Here is a 7,035-nt window from a genome sequence, read left to right as displayed (position 1 = left end):
AGGTGTGCTTACTATGTATCTTCAATATCCAGCTTCACTCGTAGAAACTGGGGTATCAGACCAATCACAAATAATCTATATTCCAACCAAATTTAAATTATCTTAAATTTAACATAAAACATTTTTACTTTTTATTAAACGAACCCTATTTGTATTGTATTTTTATAAGCAAACGACCATTTATTTCTAAAAAAATTCTAAAAATCTTGTTATTTTTTTTATTCTTGTGTTATTGGCTCGCAGGCGTACAAGAAGAAGCGGACACCGCCGTCATCATAGAGGTAGCGCGCAACATCGTCATCATAGAGGTAAAGAAAAATTTTTTACAAAAGTTAAAAATTTCGCCAAACGATTTCGTTTGTTGTTTAATTTGAAGCCTGTTCCTACAATATACCCGGCCAGCATTGCAACAGCTTCACTTCCAGCTATGTTTATACCAAGAAAATCACCAATTAAAAGAATTTTTTAAGAAGATGAATATCAGAAGTTTTTATCAAATGAAATTATTGAAGATCTCTTACAGTATTGAAATTCTCTTACAGTTGCTGATTCACCAACAGGATATTCATGTTCCAAATTCGATGATTGTGTCGTGTTCCATAAAATTATTCAAAATGAACTACACATACCTGAAGTTGCTGAATGTATTCGTATTGACAAAAATCTTCATGTCAAACTTTTTTATAAAAATCTTCCAGTTTCTTTGCCACCTTGGCTCAGAGTAACCCATCAATGTATGTTAAAGAGAAGGAGTATGCTGGAAAACTTCAATTCACATTTTAGCATCAAAAAAGAAAAGTTGTCTTCCGTTCTTGAAGAACTTAAAAGTTACCAAATAAAAAAAAATCAAATTTATTCTTCAAATATGCTTCAATTTGCCTTGATGTTGCTTTAAACATCATTGCAAACTTATCATTTACTGCTGAAGGAATTCCCTCTTCCATCTATATCACTGATTCTATGAAAGTTTTGAAATTGTTACATGAAAATGGGAGCTGATCAAATGATCTTATAATAATTTTTGATGAAATGTATTTGCAAAAATGTGCAGAATATTCTGTTGGAGATGTAATTGGGATTAGTGAAAAAAATGAATGTTCTCAGCTTGATTCAATCTTTAATAAAATATAGTTTTAATGTTCGAGGTGTTGTTTCTGACAACTATGCTTCAAACGTTTACTCTTTTACAAAATTGCTTGATGCATATGGTAAAAAACCAGATGATTTGTTTAATAATGTACAATCACAAAAATTTATTTATTCTTTGACACAGTGCATCTGAATCAAAACATTCGAAACAACTTACTAAAAAAAAAAAGATCTATTTTTCCAGAGTTTCATTTTTCAGCTTTTAAAGATAAAATTCACGTTCAACCAGGAGAAATATCGTGGAAAATATTTTATGATTTATTAGAAAAGGACAGCCTGTTGGATGCAAGTTTGAAAGAAGCACCAAAAATAAATAGCAAAGTTGTCCATCCTGGAAACTACAAGCAAAATGTCACTGTTGCTTTAGGTATCTTCCATGAAACTACAGCAGCAGCAATAAAATCATATTTTCTCAACCGTTTAGATATTGCATCTTTCCTAACTCTTTTAAATAAATGGTGGACAATTAAAAATTCGAAAAATCAGTTTCTAATAACTGTCTTGGAAATGCTGCTATTATTAATGATAAAAAACTTGAGTTTTTTTGAGTTTTCTCTGAATGGTTAAATAAATAGAAAAACACCAAAATCCCAAATTTTGAGAAATATACATTATCTCCTCAAACATCAACAGCACTACAAAGAACATTATTATGACAAGCTTCTTTAGAAGAAAATCTATTGGAAGATAATTATAAATTTATATTGACTGCTCGTTTTCAAAGTGATCCGTTAGAAAGAAGATTTGGACAATGCCGCCAAATGAGTGGTGGCAGGTTTCTTGACAGTTTGAATTATGTTATCTATAGTGAGAAGATAATCCAAATAAAAAGTTAATAAAGGAAGGAATTAAAATATTTGAAAATGATATTAATGATGTTCAAGATACACAACATGCTAGATCCATGATGGATCAGATAAAAGAAAGAGATTATGATTGTGTGATTTTATCAGATGACTCGCGTGAAGTTGCTACTTATATTGCTGGTTTTATTGGCAAAAAACTGATTAAGAAGTTTAAAATATGTTGCAAGTTGCTTTGTAGTCAACATTGTCAACAGGAGTCGAATGACTATATTTATTTAAATAAATTGTCCAGAGGTGGGCTAACAACTCCATCACTAGCCCTTTTAGAATATGTCTGTGATAGTTTTGCTATGTTAGATCATGTATTTGATGTTATTTATCGATCTCAAATGCAACACCTTAAAGCAGCAAAGTTAGTTCTTGGCAGTAGAGAAAGTTACCAACCATTTTTATGTTTAAATCACCAAAATTGTATGTATGGTATGACTAAAAAATTTTTTTAAGAATTTTTAATTCCCCCTGTCACCATGAGTGGAGAAGTTATATTTATAAACAGAAAATATAAGTTTTTAATGTTAATTTTTGAAAAAGTTTACCCCCCAAGCTGAAAATAATTTTTCCTATCTTTTTAATGTTATCCTAAAAAGTTATAAATAACGTAATAGACATACAAAAATCGCTAAAAATGGTCTTGCTTCAGACAAGAATAAGAAAGTTTGGGAATCAAATTTAGTGAGATTTGAAAAAGCTAAGACTTCAAGAATATGTGCCATTGTTAAAAGTATTAGTGAAATGAATAAAATGTCTTCAGAACAGCATATTATTGATTAATTTAAAAGTTTCTCATCAAATGTAAAAAGCAGAAAGGAGAGAGTTGGCTAAAGAAATTGAACTAATATGGAGAAAGCTGAATATTCCAATTTTACAAGGTAAATCACCATCAGAAAGAAAAATAGAAAATGTATTGAAAACACTTGACAAAAATAGTCGAAAACCTGGAACTCAAAATTTTACCCGATTGTTTAACAAAACTGATGAGAAAGGTGAGTGGTTGTGTCAGGAAGATAAAGAGTTTTATGGTCTGCAAATGTCAATAAGTGGAAGAGTTGGATATGTGCCACGATTGAAGATACGGTATTCATGCAAGAAAACTGGTGTTGATAAAGAAACAAATGTTCAAGAAACAAATCAGCCAAAACTGAGATTTCGATGAATCAGCTAGTGAAGAAGGTTATTCAGTAACTGAAGAGCAGCGTTCCAGCAGTGATACTGAAGCTAAAAATGTCGAAAGTTTGTCATCATCATCTAAAAGATGATGATGACAAACTTTCGACATTTTTAGCTTCAGTATCACTTTTTTTTCTCCAAATTTACAGACAAAAAACAAATTTGTCTGTAAATTTGGTGATTTCTGCAAAGATTAGTACCAAAAAAGCACATAAAGTCTGCAAAACTTTATCGAAAAATGAAATTTCTATTCTTACTCCAACTCATAGTGGTGCCTACAAAGATGTTGGGAAAGAAGGAGAAAAGTTGAAAGCAAATTATATGGAGAACTTAAAAAATGAAAAGCGGTCTTTACACTTTGATGGAAAACACATAGAGAAAATGGAACATCAAGTAGTTGTTTTTAAATATGAAAAGAAAGAGGTTAGACTTGCTGTTCTTGAGCTAATGAATGGAAAAGGTGAAACAATATTTAATGGGATAAAACTTGTGCTGGATGAATATGAGCTGTGGCTAGCCATAAAAATGGTTGTATCTGATACAACATATGTAAATATCGGAACAAGAATTGGTGTAGTAACACTGTCACAGAAACATTTCAAAACCATTGGACTAGAAAAACCTTCTTTTTTAGGATGCCACAGCCATATTTTACATGTCATGAATGATCTTTTTGAAAGATCAACAACAAAATCTTCATTACCCATATGTGACAAGATTACGGCAAGAGTACAAGAACCTGAAGCTATTACTTTAGAATACTGGAGATCCTTTGACAAAAGTGAATTGGATACGCTGGCGAGATGACATGGACTTCCTGTATCACTTAATAGCTTGTTATAAAAAGTTCAAAAGCACAGGTACCTTTCCAAAAGTGAATTTCAAATCACTTCCTGCTATAAGCAATTCAAGATGGAACTTGAGAGTAATTTTTGTTCTACTTGCTTACATTCTAATACCAGACTATCAAGAATCGAAATCTGCTCAAGCAGCATGCGACTTCATCGCATGCTGCTTGAGCATGTGGTTTATGGGGTGATATATGTTTTGGTGATCACTACTTCAATCTAATAGATTTTGTTAATCTATTAGAAGCATGCAATGAGCATCCAAAAGCATTAAAATTGTTGAAGACATTTTGGTCCACAGAGCCAACACCAATTCCAACACAAGGGTCAAATATATGTGCAGAACGTGCAGTAGAAGTGATGCAAGATTTAGTGCCTTTATGTCATAGCATAGAAAAACTTAACATTAAATACTTATTGTCAAATACACTGTAAAATAATTTTAATTATTCATGTTTATTGGTTTTCTATAAAGTACTGGAACATGTGTTGCAAAATTACATTTCTTATATTCAATAAATCTTGTTTTTAAATGGGGGGTGAACTTTTTTGAGATATAGTATAAATGTTTGATATTTTCTTGGTTTTTGCATAAAAACTCCACTAAATTGAGTATGGGGATACAGGGTTGAAAAATTGTCATACCCCTAATATATATATATATATATATATATATATATATATATATATATATATATATATATATATATGAAGGTTAATAAATGTTATGTTGTTTTCAATAAAGACATTTATTAATCATGATTACTATTTGTTACTGAAAATAAAACTAAAAAAAAGCCTAAAGTTTTACAAAGTTTAGTGAAGTATAGTTTATAGTATATACTATACTTCACTAAACTTTGTAAAATTTTAGGCTTTTTTGTTGGTTTCTTTTCAGTAATAAATAGTAATCATGATTAATAAATCTTCTCATTTCACTTTGAACGTCGAATTTAAATCGCCTACCACTCCGACTTTATAAATAGAAACGGGTAAATAGCATTTACCCGTTTATATTTATAAAGTCGGAGTGGTAGGCGATTTAAATACGACGTTTAAAGTGAAACGAGAAGATTTATCACCTATTTACGAAGAAGATAGAGACATTTACTATAAAAATTTTAGTGAATATGTTGATACTTTTTTAAAGCCTTTGAAGAAAAGATTACAAGAAAAAAAGAAAAAATAAACAATTTAACATTTGACGATGTGTTGGATGTAAATAAATATGATTGTAGTACATATTATTTTAGTGAAGTTAAAAATAAAAATGAAGCTAGTGTGCATTATAATGTCTTGAACAATTTTAGTTTCCCGTAACCCCTAAACATAATAGATATAAACAAACCTACATTTAAAATTAATACCATCATACATTTAACGAGCATGGATGTTCCTACCAATTTAACTAGAGTAGATGAAAACTTATCGTTCTCAGAAAACAGTTTAAGAATGGAATCCAAACCAGCTATAAAAAAATGTTAACAGATATTCAAAACGATATGATTACTAATCCTACAAGAAAAATCAATCAATTTTATCTCGACACTAAAAATGTTGTCTTGTATGCAAATCATATGCCTTTACCAAGCGACACATTTCCTTGCTACGACATATTAGATATGGAAAACATGAACGATACACATTTAAATCATATATGGATCTTTTATGCGACAGGTGGAGATAAACTCTTTGGCACTCTTACACCTGGCCCCTATCAAGACGATTTTTTCATCAGAAACTTGCAACTTTATAATTCAAGACTAACTAGAGTTTTTACTTTTTCAGACTTATTTTTAACTTATTATAATAAAGATAACAAAATTTCAACGACAAAATATTTTAATCCGAAATATTTATTCGATCCTGTAAGTTCACTTCAATACAAAACTGCAGTAATAGATTTACCCATGATAAAGTTTGTTATAGATAATAAAAACAATGTTCAACAAAATTTATTTAACGTTAATACATCAGTCTTTAATAGTAGAACCAACTTTAATTTATTATGGTATTATAAAAAAAGAAACGAATATACAACCAACCCTTCTTTTTTACAACCTATTACATCTAGTTGACTACAAATTCAAACAAAAGAGGATTATCTTATTTTGTTTTTTTTTTCAAATAGAACAACTGCAAGCGCAAACGTTGTAGAAGATTTTACCTATTTACTTCAAAACGGCTATATTACTGCTAGATCCGTATACGACAACATTTTTAATTTATCACTAAATACTCAGACTAGCAAAAAATTTTAATTTATGCTAAACATCCAATTTCAACCGCGACACAAATAGCTGCTATTTCACCTAAAAAACAAGTAATACTAAACGGTATAGAAGAAACCTTTGTTCGACATTTATTCATACTATGCTCACACCCAATTATAAAAATCCTGGATTACCCTTCACACGTTTATCAACAGCATTAACCGCAGATGATAATATCCTTAGTGTTGATTTAGATGTTTATCTAAACAACCTTTTACCTATTGCAGAAAGTAATAAAGCAAAAATGAAACACATTGTACCATGGCAAATTGCTTTTTTATTATTAAAAATAATAACCAACACCAACACATTACCATTTGAAGGTAACGTATACAACGTAGAAACTAATCTTAACGATTTAAAAATACCCTATATTAACAATATTCGTATTCAATCATTATGGAAAATTTGGAATGTCGACACTAAAAACCCCCTCTTTCCTGGAGTTTACACTAATGAAAAAATAACACTACTACAATTTACAGATATCAGTAAAGCTGCTTTTTCAAGTGGTCCTGGAAATATAAACTCAAAATTTCTATCTGTTACATCTGTCCAGTTGGGCGCAGAACCTACAGAATTATTGACTAGTTTTTATCAAATTTATTTCCCTCAAACAACTAAAAGAAAATACTATCGTTTTACTTTAAAAAATATACCTTTGGCATCATTACCTTTACCTTTTTTGATGTTGATCGAGAACGAGAATTAAAAATGATGGATATTTTTACC

This window comes from Hydra vulgaris, chromosome 02 (genome assembly GCF_038396675.1).
Source record: "Hydra vulgaris chromosome 02, alternate assembly HydraT2T_AEP".
NCBI lineage: Eukaryota > Metazoa > Cnidaria > Hydrozoa > Anthoathecata > Hydridae > Hydra > Hydra vulgaris.
Note: the sequence above shows the minus strand (reverse complement) of the source record.